At 44.0% G+C, this 18,303-nt stretch overlaps 1 protein-coding gene across 5 annotated transcripts in view; it reads right to left on the reverse strand.

Moving 5' to 3' along the window:
* The window catches only part of EDAR (ectodysplasin A receptor), a 77,413-nt gene that overhangs the window by 37,582 nt on the left and 21,528 nt on the right, over positions 1-18,303 (reverse strand). For 2 of the 5 annotated variants that reach the window (XM_065677831.1, XM_065677833.1), the window contains exon 2: positions 5,091-5,128. The exons of the other annotated variants lie outside the window; for them this stretch is intronic. The gene's annotated coding sequence lies outside the window, so the exon portion shown is untranslated. The remainder of the gene's footprint in view (positions 1-5,090; positions 5,129-18,303) is intronic. 5 annotated transcript variants of the gene reach the window in all.

Below are 18,303 nucleotides of genomic sequence, written 5' to 3' on the forward strand. Positions count from 1 at the left end.
CTCATATTGTATTGCACATCTAATTTGTGCAATGTCTATTTCTCCTATGATTTTACAGGAGGCATAGTCACATTTCTTGTGCAAAACCCTCTGAACTAAACAACTGCAGCTATTAACCCCAAGAGTAGATGGGGAGGGTAGACTATGTTCAGGCTTAGGGTGCCACAACCAAAAGTGTTACAAAACCAAACTTCGCACCCCACAAGCCCTACGGTTGAGTGCTGAAACCATGAGAGGCCAGCAGCAACGCAGGACACAGGAAGGATGAATGACCATGGGTTCAACTGGCCCAAGTCCTCTCCACCTGCGAGAGGAGTCTGATGAAGGAGAGGAGCTTGTGGAAGCTGAGTGAGAGAGGGAGCATGTTGCTAGCACCCATTCTGAGAGAAGGGGCCAGCTGTGTCCAGGGGCTGCTTGCTGCAGGTAGCTCAGCAAGTCTCCTGCCAGGAGAGGCATGGAGCTGCCTCATGCTGCTGTCTCAGCCTGGATGTCTGCATCCTGGGAACTGGGGTAACTGGAAAGCATTTCACACGCTTCTGGACACCCCACAGTGTCTAAGGGGTCAGACTTTGCACCTGCTGACTTAACAGCAAGCACCAGAGAAGGCACAGGCAAAGGGGGCAGTTCAGGCTGGCAAATTAATGATCTGGAATGCAAGCTTACAGGGTGTTTGGAAAATATATATACAGAAAGGAAGCTATACTCCTTCTGCTTGTGGTATGCCAGACACTGCTTTTCCCAAGTGTACTATGAGGGTGTTCATGACTGCCTCCTGCAGTTACCTAAGCAGGCTGCTGCCTACTCCTGACTTGAGTTCTGCCAAGCCTAGCCTACATGTTCTTTCCAAACATAACTGTATTTCACACTGGCTTTATATTTCTTCTCCACACAACCCCTCCTCCATTAACTGGTCATTTAGCTGATTCGGATGCCTTTTATGGCTCTACAACCCAACTATGCTGTGAACAGAGAAAGATATTTTTATCGTGTGTATGAACATCTATTGCCTCATCCCATTCCAGTGATACAAGCACAAGAAGAAGTGGAGATGTGGTTTCAGAAGCGTTACCCTGTCCTGACACAGAGGTGATGTGATGGAAATGTGTCAGAGAGCTACGAGAAAAGAGAATTAAAAACATAGTGAACATCGTGGTCTTATGGTCTTGATTCCTGCCATCTAGATACTTAGTTGCATGCATTTTTAATATTTATATTTATCTAAAACTGTTTTTTGATAAAAGACTCTTTGGACATGCCAAGCTGACTGTGACTGTGACCCAAACCCCAGTTTTCAAATATTCCATGTTATTGTAGGGAAAACTAGATGATGAGAGGAAAAGGACCTCTGGGAAGCAGTGGCAGTCCTAAGAAGTCTGGAGACAAGGAGCCAGTGAGAGGGTTTAAAGTTATCTCCAAAAACATTTAAGATGATCAAATAAACATAGCCTTCTGTGTTGTGAACCAGAAGGTGCCACATTTTCTTACCAGACGATGAGGGATGTTGTAGTGAGCGAATGCAGCTCCTACTGGCTGCTTTAATAGCTATGTGTCACGCCTTGTCAGCCCTGAGACATTTTGGATTTGGCTGTTTTTAAAATGGCAACTTCCTATAGCTCCCTTTAGAAGGTCTGAGAAGCGAAGTGTCATCCACAAGGAGCTGCAGACCTTCTGCTCCCTCTGACTGCATTACTTGCGGAGAAAGGAGGTGTTTTGAAACAGCACTTTTTTGTGCTGCAGTTTTAGAATACGATGTGAATTATCCTCTCCGTAAGCCACCTTTGAACAGATTTAGCACCGCTCCACCAATGTTTAATTTAATGTTTTGATGTAAATTATGTCCTGTGAACACGTGAAGGTTTGCAAAGCTCCATCTCCCAAACCAGATCCCGACTCCACTGGGGGGCAGTGCATTAGCACATATATTAATACAGCGCTCACCTTCTCCTGAGAAAGCAAGTTCCCCACAGAAATACATAGCTACCATGCGAGGCCCTGCTTAATGGAACAAATATGCACGGACAGATACATACAGCAAATATCTCTCCCGTATATGCTGTTAGATTACTGGCTTGCTGGCTAAACAACCAACACTAACCTGAGAACGAAACCAAGTCTGAGTACAGAGATAGTTCAAAGATAAACTATTTGTTGGCACCAGGATCAACAGATTCTAAATTAGCTATAAAGCTGCAGGGAATAATGACATGTGAAATCACTTTTTTGGGGGTTATTTTTTCTTTTCTTTTTTTTTTTTTTTTTAATACTCAGCCCCTTAGGAGATTTGGGATGGTTTGATGTTCATCTGGAGGCTTGTCAAAATTCTGTAGAAACTTAATAGCCTGCCAACATGGGTGGTTGCTGCTTGAAGGCATTTCAACATGGCAAAAGTCCTGTCTGCATGCTGCAAACCTGTATCTGTCAAAGGCTGCTTGGAAGGACATGAAAACAGGAGCTGTGCAGTGTCAGAATGCCGTGTGCAGGATTGCAGGGGTAATGTATGCACAGCCCCGCTCTCTTGGGGCCGCCAAGCTGTGCGAGGAATGAGTTTGGCCCCTTAATTATTCTGAGCACTGCCTAAGCATTAAACCCCACAAGGTGCTGCCACACCTATATACCAGGTTTGGGTGGGACGGGGCTCCCTGTTCTCTGGTTAGAAGAGAAATGAAGACCGGAGGGCAGCTGGGGAGGAGGGACGAAGCTAGGTAGAAGCAGGAATCAGGGCAAAAGTCTAGGCATGGAGCTAGAGGAGGCATGGACAACTGGCATTCCAGATCAGGAGCCCTAGCCTGGAGAAAGGGCATGAAGAGTGAGGACAAGAGTGGAGAGCATGGTGTAACTGGAAAGCAGCAGAGCCAAGCATGGGCTGTAGTTTTTCTTTGGTGGGCTCCCATGCACTGGTGCCTCCACAGCAAGTTGTAGAGACAGGTGCCTGGTGCGGTCTGGGTTACATGGCTGCTGAAAACAGCATGGGGCCTCCAGCACTGGAGGCAATCACAATGCATGGGGCCTCCAGGGTTGGAGGCAATTGCAACGTGGGGGAACGGTATGAGTTGCCAGGGCTCTGGGAAGCAGAACTGCAGCCATCCTGTGCCGAGTGTTGGGGAGGAGAAGAAGATGAGCCTTAAACCATCCTTGTGATGAGGTTCAGGCTCCTACTCGAAGGCCTGGGAGAAGACTGCTTGACAGACATCAAGGATGTCTGCCCCATGGCAGAACAGAGAGAGTTCTTTGCATGTCCCCTGGCAAAGCTCTGCAGCACCATGCCAAGAGCCTTGGGATAGTGACAAGAATCAGAGTGAAGAACCAGCTGGTAGGACAAAACCTTGGTTACACACCACCCTAAAGGGAGACATATAGGTATTCTGGCCTGAATCCAGGAGCTGGGTAGCTGAGGGATAGATACACACAGAGAAGCTACTGTAGGTGAAACACAGGAGTTGCACCACAGCAGAGAAGGCACTTGGGCAGGCTGTGCCTTTCCAAGTGAAGCCCTCACTCTGAGCCGTGCACATGGAGAAACTGCTTAGCTGAGAGGACCCTGTGCTGGCAGATGGACCGGGGCTGCCTGGGACACGTGCTTGGTGAGAGCATTATCTGCAACCCATTCTCCATGCACGAGTAAATCCTTTCTCACTGGGGCCCTAATTTGCCCTCTCCGGGGCCCTCATGGTGTTTTTGCAGTTACATGGCTGCACCCTCTGAGAGGAGACAGGTGCTTTTCTGTATCTTGTTCCAGGCTGTAGGGAAATGTAAAGTACATATTTGATACCCGCACCAGGACTATAGTCCTATCTGATGACTGGAGCTACTCTTGTCCCTGGTGGGGTGCATTCAAACACCTCAGGTTTCGGAGCAGGACTGGTTGTAAGTGTAGACCTACTTAGGATCCCTCTAGGCTAGAAGAGACAGAATTTGCTGGAAGTTCATGCTGACTCATCAGTCCCTGGTTTTGGAGCTTGTGGAGGAGGAGGTTCTCACTGTGCTTTATGGTTTTGTTTCATTTTGCTTTGTTTTGTTTTCGTGGCTGGACATGTCACGGATGGTTTTGTCCAAGAGCCTTATGGCCAAGAGCAGATTTACTTTGCAACAGGTTGGTGGAGAATATCTGGGCTTTATAAGGAAGAGACTTCTGAAGCAGGAGGAGGAGGCTGAGGAGGCTCCCAAAGAAATGGCCTTATCTAAGTCCCACACAGCTAAAGATGCCAGATAAACTGGCCATGGGAGGGTGGGGTAGGAAGCTGTATATGCTGGGCCCTGGATAGGGATGATGCGCTATTGGGAAGCAGTGCATTAGATCCCTGACAGAGGAGAAATGCTACGTCTGGTTGGAGGTATGTCACTCAGCTTGTGGGCAGAAGAGAAGTGCAAAGCAGAAAGCAGAGCTGGCTAAAACTAACTGAGATAATTCTAAGAAGATTAAAAATAATTTTAGGTAATTAATGGATAATTCGTGTTATCAGGATTACAAGAAATAAGAATAGCTTACAGCTGTAAATGCAAGGGTTTTTTTTTACTTTCCTAGTGCTTAGGAACTTGCTGTAATTGCAGCAATGAGAGGCTGAAGGCTCTCCTTGGATTAAATTTGCCTGCAATTCAGATGATACTATAAACACTTCTTCAGCTTTCATAGACCTTTATTGGAAAACTTGGATCATAGATGCTTACTGGTTTGGATATTGCATCTCCATCTTATGGCCTTCATGCAGTTTATTACTAAACATGGAAAAAAAATAATTCTCCCTATATTTCATTTCTATCACATCTGACAGCTTTCTAGTTTGTGTCTATGTGGGCAACATTTGTAGCCAAGTATTTTAACATAAAAATTCCTTTTCCAAGGCCAGCATGGATGTTTTTCCTGTACTTCATCTGTCTGACTCTGAAGGAGCGATTTTGATGCTGAGGTAACATTAATATAATGAAACTTATACTGAAGCAAATCTCAGAGCTATATTAAATTAGCCTAATTAAAACAAGATTCTTGCATCTTCTGGGCTATACTTTCTTTAAAAGTCTGTGTAGCTCCAAGGCACATCTAGCACCAAAACCAGACTGTAAAGCCATTAAATTTTACACAGAATTATACTGACCTTTGCCAATTCAGTCCATCAGTACAGTAAAAGGCATCCTGTCAGAAGAAAAAGGGTGATTCTGAGATCTCTGCTTGTTATATACTTCTCAGTTACCAAATAATTCAATTATGAGGTATGCATGGAGACCTCATAGCAGCCTTCCAGTATCTGAAGGGGACTTATAAGGATGCTGGGGAGGGACTATTCATTAGGGACTATAATGATAGGACAAGGGGCTATGGGTTAAAACTTAAACAGGGGAAGTTTACGTTGGATATAAGGAGGAAATTCTTTCCTGTAAGGGTGGTGAGGCACTGGAATGGGTTGCCCAGGAAAGTTGTGAATGCTCTATCCCTGGTGGTGTTCAAGGCCAGGTTGGATGGAGTCTTGGGTGAGATGGTTTAGTGTGAGGTGTCCCTGCCCATGGCAGGGGAGTTGGAACCAGATGATCTTAAGGTCCTTTCCAACCCTAACTATTCTATGATTCTAATTATAAAAAAAAAACCAAAAAGGCCTGGATGGGACCTCAAGAAGTTATCTAGCTTATCCTTTTGTTTCACACGAAGACAAAATCATTCTCCACCACCCCAGCAAGCATTTATCTATTCCTCCAACTGGGTCTTAGGATCCTCCAGTGACAGAGATTACACAATTTTCCCTTGTCTGTTTATTACAGTGCTTTGCTGTTCTTGGTCTCAGGCAGCTTCTCTTAATGTCTTTTCTACATCTCTTTTCGCCCACTTGAAGCTGCTGTTGTTTGGTTTACCCACCAGGATTTGAAGAACAGATTATTTCCTTCTGCTCTGCAGTGGTCTCCTAGTCATTTGAGTCTGACCTCATACTTCAGCTTGGTCATATTCTATGCAAAACAGTCCTTATTCATCCAGTCTTGTACCATTAAGCCTCAATTTCTAGAGCACTGGCTGTTCGTATTTCTACCTCGATTTTCTCCAGTTTGACCTTTTCTTTCTTGAGGTGAAACTAAACAGAATAGTTTTATGAAGGCCTCGGCCATCCTGGGTAGAGTATTTAATCGAAGAGTTTATAAGCTCTTTTTCACACATCCCTGGATGAGGTTGTGGAGAGAATAAAGGTCTCTCAGTCAGATAGGAATCTACTAGAGACTGTAAAATGTCATCTACTAAGCTATTACATGTTTGAAGCTGGTAAGCTTTTTGACCTGGTCTTCTCCATCCTTCCCTGTAATCTATGTTGGCATTTCTACCAAGACGTGAAAAAGTATCTTGCATTTATAAGACACTTATCAATTTTGCAGTGTTACAATTTCTGCCCCACCAAATACATTCCTTTTGTGCCTAACAACTGCCCTGGGTTTTCCACCCTGCTGGAGCAAACTCTACCAAATTTGTTGTTTTGCCAGGGATGCCATAGCAGCATATTCCCATTCTCCACGCTCCTTGCTTTGCCAGGTTGGTGAAGGGGATGTTGAGACTGCCATGGTAAGAGTGTTTTCATCTGGAGAACAAAAGCAATCTGCACCCTCAGAAAGCTGTCATCATATCTCCTGCAGACTGCTGAGCCATGCCAGCTCAGATCTTTTCACTGTGGTACTGGATGAAAGCAATGACTCGTGCATCATGAGCTGCTATTTTAAGTTGGATGCTCCAGTTTCTGAAAAAGATCTTTCTGGCAGAACATCTTTGCAATATTTCCGCTACAAAAATCTGCTTTCATGCTCAAATTCTAATGTTTGTTTCTGAGGACTGAACTTATTATAAGCAAACACACTTGCGTGGTCAGGAGAGAACCCAGTTGTGAGGGCTGGCAGGAACAGTTCTGCTTTAATCAAAGAAATTGCTCCCCTTCGTCCATTAACTTCTCTGAGTATCTTGTATATCACTTGATGGCCACCCCTGAGCTCAAACTACTGGAGGATGTCCTAATAGATAACATCTATTTTAATAAAATAACACAGAAGTATAGTCCTCAGCAAATGCATATTGCAGATATTCAATTGCTTTTTGATCAGCCATGTTAAAATAAGGTTGTTAATTTCTTAAGTAGCCTGTAGAACTAAGCATAAAAACAAAACAGTGATATGTAATGTGTGGAGCCTAGAAGATGCTACAGTGAAGCCTATGTCTTGGAGTATGTATCTTTGGAGTATACATACCATGTGCTTAGTGGTGACTGTGGTTTTTTAATGCGTGGAAGACTGAAGGGTGGCTTTCACATGGAGACAGTGAACCTTTCAGCAGCTTTGTTTTGCATAAAGTAGTGACTGCTCCCATAGAGCCAGCACCTTTGTACTTGGAAGATCAGCAACTTAGAAGAAACATGGGAAGCTTCAATTTAATACAATCCCTAATTTTTTTCTATCTGTAACACTATGTGACCCTTACTAAAGAGAAAGGGCATTCAGAGAGTGAAATTTCCATGTTGCTATGGGTGGTGGTGAAGTTTTGAAGGACCCTATCCTACAGGTTGCAGTAACATCAAGTCTGAAGGAGAAAAGAGATGGATGATGAAGATATACGGGTTTAGCTTTTTAGCTTTTTTTTTTTATTTTGGTCTCCTCAAAAGACAGTGCATTAAAAGTAGACTGGAGTGCCTTGCAGTATTATTGTTTGCTTGAGTTTGCACCCAGAGAAAGCACTTGCTGGAGTCAAGTATCTGCTTTGAAAGGAGTCAAACAAACAGGTCAAAGCTCTACTTATACTACTATCACATGAGCAAGCCAGTGTTAACTAAGGGGAGGGAAAGACTGTTTGTCTCATCTGTCAGCTATTCTTAATCCTAGCTGTCAGGATGTGACCACATTGTTTTGAGTTTATTCTGAGCAGAAAGCTAGTATGTACGTCAAAGCCAGCTCTAGTCTGCTGGGTTCATCTGAAATAGAGGAAGCTTGCTCTTTAACTGGATCAGCTCATACGTAGCTAGCTTACACTGGTAATACCTCCTTCAATACTTTCTGGAGAACCTTGAGATGCTGCTTAGAGTTAGTTAACGGGGTAACCTCCATCCTGAGCAGTACAGATTGTGAGATCGATTTCCCAGGTCAGCTGGATATATTTTAATTAGTTACATTTATGGTAAAAATATGTTGCTCCTGCAAGGCAAGTTGGAAAAAACCCTTGTGTCCAGCAAAGTAATATCTAATATCTAATATCCAAAAGTAATATCCATATCTACTGTATGATCTATGAAGGGACAGACATTCATAGCAGTGGGGAGAAGTGTGTCACAGATAGGGCATGGGTGGATTAGCAAGGTAAACAGCCCAAATAGGACACAACAGTAACGCTGGGTGCTCCAGCGTTCCTGGGCACTGCAGGGACACTGGAGAAGCTGACGCTGCTGCCTGCACACATCTCAGTGTCCAGGCACCAGGACGAGGAAGAAATCAAGGCAAGATACACAATAAACCCATCATCTTTGAGCTAGAAAGGTAAGTTGAATAGCTGCTTGAAGAGGTAGAAGCAGAAACACATTGTTTACTCCTTAAAGCCTAAAATGTTTCACAGAATTGGAAATAGAATAGGTGACTTTGTAGAATGACAAGGTTTGGGTTTTTTTAGCTTTTCTTTTATAAACAGCTTTGCTTTATTCCTGGTGGTGGGGCAGCCAGCCACTAACCTTCTCTAGCCATTTCTTTTGCCTGCTGTAGAGCTGGTTCATACGTCAGTGGTGATCTCACCTTAAATTTTTCTTTATGTAAATAAACATATTTTTCAGATGCAGAACTCAGCACCTGTTTTTATGGCAAGATCTCTCTACCACCCTGAAATCACAGTTGCTGCTACTAGATTACCACTTTTCCTCACTTCCCTCTACCTTAACTGCACTGTAGATAGCAAATCACATTGGTTTTTACCAGCTGGTTATACCTGGAAATATTGTTTTGCGGCGATTGCTGCAGCGATCTTGCAAACTGGTGCATGGTTTCTGCAGGACAAAGATACATATCACAAAGTATTTTATGGGGCTAGTGAATCTACCTAGCCCAAATTTGTAGAAGGTATTATTTTTAAGCTAAAATATTCAGGGTGATGGGTGATCCTTATTGGTCACAAATGAAATTTTAAGTTGTCTTCCCATCCTGCAGGTTAAAATGTCTGCAGACATCAATATGGAAATAACCCAGACACAGATGGTCCTGAATCTCACAGGTGACTGTGGTGCTTGGTGAATACAAATAAGAAGGGACTATCCCCTCTTGGAGAAGCTGTGTTGGTAAATTCAAGTCTAAGCATGAAGCAAGCAAAACATACATTTTAGGCCTTTCCTGTCAAACATGCTGCCTTGTTCCACTGGTTTGGAAAAGATCTTAGCTGTTGTTTCCCTTAGAACAATATGAAAGCCTTGGGGAAAATTAAATTGGTGAAGGATTCAGTATGTAAAATATACAGAACACTAGAGAAATCTCAGACTGAGCGTGAAGAATCACTCTTGCCATGAGTTGGCAGGATTTGTATCCCTTGTTTACAGAAAATTGAGTTTTGGGGATTGGTCAGTGTGCCTCCTGGGTGAGCCATTTACTGGCTGTGTGATGCTGTGCCGACCTGCCAATCCCCAAATTCCAGGTGTGAATGTGTGGAGAAAATCTAATGCAGCAGGATGTGTGCCCCTGTGAAGCAAGATGGTGTCAATTAGTTCATTACTGGGAAATATAATTCGAAGAATTTTTGGAAGAGGAAATGCCAAGTTTCTAGTTAAACTTGTTGAGTATCTCTAGCAAATTTGAATAAGAAACTTTCTCTGGAGAGACTATAAAAATAACTGCTCAAGCCAAGTAAACAATGTATTCAATGTGACAACTTTTGTCATCATGTCAACTCCGATTTTCACAGATTATGATGAATGCAAGAGCGAGAAGCTAAAATAACACAAAAGGCTTGTAAACATGGGGGGAGTCTGGGAGAGGAACTGGAGTGGGGGAATGAACTAAACCTATGAAGTTAAAGCATATTAAATCTGTAAGGCTTCTTCCGAACGTGGCTGCTAGAGCGTTCTCAGTCTGCTTACTTGACTGACTTAACATTCAGAATGAAAAATACCTGGAACGGCCAAAGAGTTACATCACTGTGCAGCTAAGAAAGCAGTCTGAGGGCAGCAAATGTAAGTGTTCTCTCATGCTTCGCATACTTGCTGCTGACATCCTGTGTTTAAGTGCTGCATATTGGCAGCGCCTGTATCTTCAGCTCTATCTGAATGTATGAATATGAAACTCACCGACTGCTGCAGCTGGAAAACAGAGATCTCCTCTTACTGGGAAAGACAGCATTTGTCTATAGGTATAATTAGAAATTGCTCTACAGTGTCAGAAAGGACTAATACTATTTTTCTAACCTACAGGAGGCACAGGCAAACCTCAGATGCACATTCTTAGTTAGCTCAACAGAGCATGCCATTGTGCAGTGCTGCTTCTGTTCCTGTTCTTGGCCTCACACTAGTGAAGGTTAGCCATTAAACCACCTTGCAGGGAAGGGAGGTTATCCTGAAAGCAGGCTGCATTAACAGAGGCTGGGGCATGGCCTGCACAGATAAGTAGCCTAGCAGAATTTGTTTGTTGTGTTTCACAATAGCAGCATGCTTTAAAAGGGCCTGAAACACAGAAGAATAATTCCTATGATAGGCTGACTGCTGTAGGTCAGTTTGGAAGAAGTAAATATGGGAAACATTTGCTCTTATGTAAACACATTCGCTTTTGTAAAGCCTTGGACCTATCTCAGAAGGTGAGCTCATGTGCAGCTGAGTAGACTTTAGTTATCTTCCTGTGGATCAGCCTGACAAGTTGCTATGGATGCTTCAATTAACTTAGAAAACCTGTAAGCATTCCTATACCCTGCCCATGTACCTTAGTGGTCCACTGGAGCCCTTTTAGTCAGATACAAGTTAGAGCAGCCCTCAGGCTACTTTAATATAATATTCTGGGGCTAAGCCAGCAGAGGCAAAGCCTAAGGCATACATCAGCCTGTATACTAAAGTCAGTGTTGCAACATGGATGTATTTCTTCCTCTGCGCTAACTCTATGGTGTGATGCAGTAGCACCTGGTCACACCTCACATGGTGCTTGCCTGCCCTAATTAAAAATGACTCAGTCAGCCCCATCTTGTTTCCAAGGTAGGTTTCTTTCCCTGTCCTTCTGTTGTCTTAGAGGTCTAAACCCTGTAATTTCTGTCAGTATTTGTTGGGAGGCATGGAGGGACATGGCTGTGTCTCCGCATACTGTTCCACACTCCCCGTGTGACTGATGGGGTAGGAGTTATTGAGGTCCCTGCCTCCAGACCTGTGGGGGGTAGAGACCGCTGTCTCTAGACTAGGAGGGGCTGAGACACTTGAGATGACACAGGTTGTCTGAACAGCCCTGGTTCAAAGGAAGAACCTGACATTCAGAGGAGAGCAAGACTACTTCCTCCCAGAGGTGGAGCATCAGGCACAGCTGTGCAGGTGAAATCCCACTGAAGTCTGAGGTGAAATTCCCAGTGTTCCTGGCGGCATCTGGATTTGAGCCATGACACACAAAGAGCGCACTCGATGCGGTAGTTGACAGAACTAATAAAAGGGGATCATGTAGATAAAAACGGTGTGTGTTCATTGAACTCAAAGGAAGTAGTTATATAATTTCCCTATCAAAACAATGCCACTACAAGGACCACAGACTTACACTAACATAAACCTGTACTTAAAGGCTGATCAGAAACCTTAAGATTCTCTTGAAAACAGCCAAATCCTAGCTCAGAGCCTGAAATGTAACACTCTTTATATTCCAGGCAACTAGACAGTCACTAGCACATTAACAGTTAAGTAATAGTTCATGATTAGCAAAGATACGAAAACTGCTGTAGCCTTCACTGCAGCAAAGGGCTTATTTGTAGTCTGTTGCTTGCATCAAAATGACATGTTACAGAAAGATGAAGGGAGCCTGTCACAGCCCATTTGAAAAGTCAGTTCTTCTAGACAAGGCTGGCTGCTTTCATCCGTCTTTGCATTATCAGCTGAACTGCTGGCACCAGGTATTCAAGGAATTTCAGAGGGAAGGAGGAGAGCACAATATTTCCTTGTCACTCTGATAGGTTTCACAGACCATTTGGGCAGTACATCTAGCATCCTGCCGCACAAATTGAAATCTTTGGAAGGCCAACATGCTTTAAGAACAATACTCAGCTTACTCTAGGACTGGGGTGTTTGGTTGTGACTAGATCCTTTTTTTGCTCACGAATCACTAACTTTCATCCTTTAAATGTGGTCAGAGAATTGGGGATTGGGATAGTTCTGCAACAGTCTACCTGGCTTGGTAATTAAAGTGTCCACATCCATTCTTCTTTGTTCCCATGTACCTGTATCTCAGAGAATAGGGTTTCTCTGCTAGAGATGGAGCTACTCCCCAGGCTGCTGTACATCGCAGAGACAATTAACTGTGTTTACAAAGGCTATTGTGTGTGTGGTGTGTGGTCAGCAGGCATGGCGTTAGGAAAGATCCTGGGCTTCACCAAAGGGGCAGGTTTGGCACTTGTGACTGGAGGTGAGACAAGCTGCCGTGCCAAGTGATGTGGGCACCCTGCCTTCAGGGTGCTGGAACCCAGCCAGTAACCTAGCAAGATCTTTGAAGTATCAAGCTGCTGACAGTGCTATTTAAGATTGGTAAACAGGCATCCTATTTAAACCGTGGTTAGGGAAGGATCCTTAGTGCTTGGGAAAGGGAGTGCTGTCAATCTAGAGCCTGGGGAGCACAGGACCCCAAAGGACTGCCTTGCTCCCTGCAAAGTGGCCATGCAGGCAAAGCCCGCTCCTCTTTCTGGATTAAATACCTGAGTCACCTTTATGTTGTGCAGTCCAGAGCCCATTACGTAGCTACATTTCACCAGCTGATATTTTCCCGTAACACCTCAAACATTACCCTTCCATTCACATGCTCCAAACTCAAACCTTCCTGAGGGAAATGGAAAGTATTGCTGAGCACAGTGCTGTTTTCTAGCCTGTGTCATGAAGCCGGTGGCATGCTGGTATGAACAAGCCTGGTTTTCTGTACAATTTGTATGTACTTTTAAAAATTTTTCCATGTGTTTGGGATTGAAGCTGTTTTATGAATAAGGCTGAAAATACAGTCCTATCTATTGTCTTCCCTCTTTTTAATTACCTCTCAACATCTGCCTGCATGCTGTTTCTCAGTAGTACAGCACAATGTGTCAGACACGTACAAACTTTGGCCTTCTGCACTTCAATGGCACCCTGATTAAACTCAAAGGACCCTTTAAACAGCACCCTGATTTTGAAAACATCCCAGAGCAGATACATCAGTAAACAATTAGAGGCACTGTCCTCAGTTCCGATGGGTTAATTCCTCCTCTCTTCCATTGCCTATTCCCAAGGCATAGCTTGCAAACGCTTCTAACCCTGTCATACTCTGCTCATTTTTATTTTCAAGTTGGAAAAGTGCACACTCCTCAGCAAAGACCATAAGATTGTTTCCATGCAAACTCTAGGCTTTCAAACTGCATCTATCTTTCTGTCACTTTGCCCAAGGAAACAATACTTTAGAGAGGGTAAAATGGCTTCTTACCTACTTGGAAATCTGATAGCTCATTTTTTCCCACTCTTTTCTTCAAACAGTTTATCTTTTGGGGAGAGATCAACTGCAGACAACTTGTGGAATCGGTTTTTTTTTTTTTTGGCCATTATTAGGATGCATGCAAAGAGTTGTGCTGTAAGATCTCACCTTTAAGTGGCTAGGCGTAGCTAACCATATTTCTAGGCTCCCATTAGGAACAAAAGAGACCTCTGACTTGTTTCAAGAACTTGTTCTCCCATATACAGAGAGAAAACCATTATTTTCCCTTAACTGTTTTGGAGAAGCACTGGGTAGCACAGGGCTTGCTTGTTTGTTTGGTATACACTATCACGCTTTCTGCTGATTTTAAAGGAGGTACCCAAACTTGCCCAATCAAATTTGCCAAGCTGTACCTGCTCAGGCCCTTTACCTTGTGCTGTGCAAAGATTCAAACCAGAGGCTTTCTCATACTCTTCCTTACAAGGAGGAAGCAGAAGGTGAAACACTAAGTGACTAAGTGTGTGACTCCTCGATAAGAAGGTTAATCTAAAACTGTACACTTTGCTCATTTAACTTTTTTCTTTTTGTGTGAGGAAATATAAAACGCCACTGTAATTGCACTTTGGCCTGTGGGAATAATATCCCAGAAATAACAGCTCTACTTAAATTCTAGTAGCTTAAGATCTCTGTGGGGCTGCTTCTTTCACTGCAAGACCTATAATTAGCCATTCATTATGGCACTGAACAGTAATCCTGAGGAAGCCCATATTTCCCCTCAAGCGCTGTATCCCAAACGTGCCAGTGAGCAGGTTGGAATACTACTCTGCAGTTCATCCTCCTGCTCAACACAGGCAGCTCAGGGGGTTGGAGAACCGCCCCAGCGGCACCCCACAGGGCTCTGCAGCAGGGGCACCTTGTGGGACACCTCATTGCTTTCAGGTGTCTTGTACTGTGTCTCATGCTGCAAACATGGGATTGCTACACTCTAAGTCTGAAAGCTCTGGTGGCATGATTCAGGCTGCTTTCCACCTATCTTTTTGCTCTGTGAGAAAAGAAAGTGACTTCTCATTTAGGAAGGAGGGGAAACCATTAAGCCAAGCATTCCTTTCCTCTGGGGTGGAAAATTTCCTCAGCCTTTGGACCAAGCATGACTGCTTTGGGGATGGGGATAGCTCACTGGTGCTGCTCCAGGTCTAGCAGCCTGTGCCTCCACGACAGGTGATGTTTTCCCAGCACAATCAGAGGGGATACTTCCAGGGAGCTTTATCAGTCAAACTGCAGACTGAGTTCAGGTTGGGTGAAATGGCTCATATGAAGAAGACCTGACATGTTTTTTGGGAAAGATTTTAGCTTCACTTAAAAGAAATAAGCAATTTTCTCAGATAAAGTACAATAAGTATATAAACTGTTTCACTGAGCAAATCCTACATTTGAATCTGTTTGTATTTTCCAAAGCCTTTTCCCAGTTTTATTGTCTAAAACTCTCTTCTGAATTAGAATTAAATTTGTCAATGATGTTTTCAGTTGCTTAGAGACAGTGTTGGCAGAGTTCATGTGTGTGTTTGTGAGCAAATTACTGGCTGAAAAGACTGCCCCTTTCTGTGTGTAACCTTTATTACCAGTGGTGCAAACTACTCTGTAAAAGGGGCTTGGAGAACTCTGTGGTGGTGAACATGGAGCTGATAAGACACAGTTAAGGTGCTGAGATCAATGTACAGACAGTCCTCAGATGTGCCTGAATACATCCCTTTTATAACTTCCTCTGAACTACCAGACGGCCTAAACTTTTGTTTAGAAAAGGCATTAAATCCTTCTGATGTTAATTATCAAGAACATAGGGTCTCCAAGGCTCAGCAACATCAGGAATATTGTTTCAAGACAGGTCTTGTGTCTCTAGCTTTGAGTGCAAGGTAAAGGAAATAATGTTTTTTACAAACACTTCATTACTACAGATCAATGCCACCACACACTCAAATTTGTTTTTCCCAGATTTAACGTAATATGAACAAAGGGGGTTACTACAAAGTACTGGAAATCTGAGGTCAAGGGAATGAAGGCATGTAGGAGGTGTAATTCTCTGCTAGACTTTTAAATGTGGTCCTGACAAGCAATATTGTATGTTGGTCCTCACCAGCCTACTAAGAGACACTCTAAGAGACAAATCCGTGAGCTGCCTCGGGTGCAGATACACTTTAACTTCACTTTGTCATGTATTTTCAATGAAGAAATTGGTACAGAGAGAAGCAAGGTTTTACTAAAAGAAGAGGTCAAGTTTCTCTGAAATTCCTGATGATCTTCCTCTCCATGATAACACTGGGTTGGAGGCTTGGACAAAGTTTTAGATTAAATCTTTAGACACTGCAATAGGTCAAGCTCAAAAAAAAAAAAAGCACTTTGCATTACCAGTTAGGCACACTTTCTTCATCTAGCAGTTGTAGTGCATGTTGAAGTAAATCTCATATTACTTGTTCAGTAATGTCACAGGCCTGATCATGTTCCAGGCTTCTTTGGAAACACGGGGGTAAGCTGCACAAGGCACAGGAAATTTGTATTTAGAAAAAAAATAGAATGAGCTCGCTGTTCCTATGCTCAGTGTTTGGAGCTGGAGCTCAAAACCCCCTGCTTTGATCTTGCCCCTCAGCCAATACTTTGTTGTTCTGTTCTCAGTCTGATTTTCTCAAAAGTTTGTAAAGAGTCAATGATGGGTTCATATTTGCGATATTAAAAGTATCTTCTTAACTTTGAAACCCTACAAGGGTGCTATAAAATAAACTAAAATAAAATATTCAAGCTAAGAATCCACTATATGCAGAAACAAGCGTAGAAGTAGCAATTCCTTGGAGAGCTGAGAGCCACCATGGGAGCAAGAAAGAAGAAATGCACGTGGGGCAAAAGAAGTCATCTGATGACCAGAGAGATATCAGGAGCTTTCTGGAGCTGTTACCTAAGCAATTCTTCTAGTTGCTGTACTCTACAAGGGCTCAACACAGCTGCCCACACACAGGTGCCTGGTGCCACCTGAGATGTCCTACAGCACCCTTCCTGGCCTCAGGTTCCCTCTCCAAAAGACTGCAGGTCCCCTCTGGGTCCTGTGTCAAACTGGCCAGCCACACGTGAGCATCTTACATAGCACATCATAAATGGCAGTAGCCATACATAGGCAGGCAAATGAATACAGCTCTTCAGTAAGATCTTTTACTCATTTAAAATCAGAGGCAGAAAAAAAAAAGCAACACTGAAAGATCTCATCCCCAAGACCACATAAAAGCAAGATGCAGAGCAATTTTCTGATTTCAGGTTGTGATGGAAGTCAGGGAAAGAAAGCAGGTATAAACTTCCAGTAGCTGGTGCCCACACAATTACTTATTCCTACATGAACTGAGGGTGAAAGTACTATTTTTCTGACTTCATTCTCTTGCAGGTCACCAGAGAAAAGTATCTCATAGAATCACAGAATCATAGAATAGTTAGGGTTGGAAAGGACCTCAAGATCATCTGGTTCCAACCCCCCTGCCATGGGCAGGGACACCTCACACTAAACCATCCCACACAAGGCTTCATCCAACCTGGCCTTGAACACCGCCAGGGATGGAGCACTCATAACCTCCCTGGGCAACCGATTCCAGTGTCTCACCACCCTAATAGGAAAGAATTTCCTCCTTATATCCAATTTAAACTTCCCCTGTTTAAGTTTTAACCCATTACCCCTTGTCCTGTCACTACAGTCCCTGACGAAGAGTCCCTCCCCAGCATCCCTATAGGCCCCCTTCAGGTACTGGAAGGCTGCTATGAGGCTGCATGCAGCCTTCTCTTCTCCAGGCTGAACAGCCCCAACTTCCTCAGCCTGTCTTCATACAGGAGGTGCTCCAGTCCCCTGATCATCCTCGTGGCCCTCCTCTGGACTTGTTCCAGCAGTTCCATGTCCTTTTTATGTTGAGGACACCAGAACTGCACACAATACTCAGGGAGAGGTCTCACAAGAGCAGAGCAGAGGGGCAGGATCACCTCCTTCGACCTGCTGGTCACGCTGCTTTTGATGCAGCCCAGGATACGGTTGGCTTTCTGGGCTGCGAGTGCACACTGAAGCTGGCTCATGTTCATTTTCTCATCGATCAGCACCCCCAAGTCCTTCTCTGCAGGGCCGCTCTGAATCTCTTCCTTGCCCAACCTGTAGCTGTGCCTGGGATTGCTCTGACCCAGGCGTAGGACCTTGCACTTGTTGTGGTTGAACTTCATAAGGCTGGCATCAGCCCACCTCACAAGCGTGTCAAGGTCCCTCTGGATGGCATCCCTTCCCTCCAGTGTATCAACCGGACCACACAGTTTGGTGTCATCGGCAAACTTGCTGAGGGCGCACTCAATCCCACTGTCCATGTCAGCGACGAAGATGTTAAACAAGACCGGTCCCAACACCGATCCCTGAGGGACACCACTTGTTACCGGTCTCCAGCTGGATGTTGAGCCATTGACCACAACTCTTTGAGTGCAGCCATCCAGCCAGTTCTTTATCCACTGAGTGGTCCATCCATCAAATTGATATCTCTCCAATTTAGAGAGAAGGATGTCGTGTGGGACAGTGTCAAACACTTTGCACAAGTCCAGGTAGATGACATCAACTGCTTTACCCTTACCCATTATTTCTGTAGCCCCATCATAGAAGGCCACCAAATTGGTCAGGCAGGATTTCCCCTTAGTGAAGCCATGCTGGCTGCCACCAAG

This window comes from Lathamus discolor, chromosome 4 (genome assembly GCF_037157495.1).
Source record: "Lathamus discolor isolate bLatDis1 chromosome 4, bLatDis1.hap1, whole genome shotgun sequence".
Lineage (NCBI taxonomy): Eukaryota > Metazoa > Chordata > Aves > Psittaciformes > Psittacidae > Lathamus > Lathamus discolor.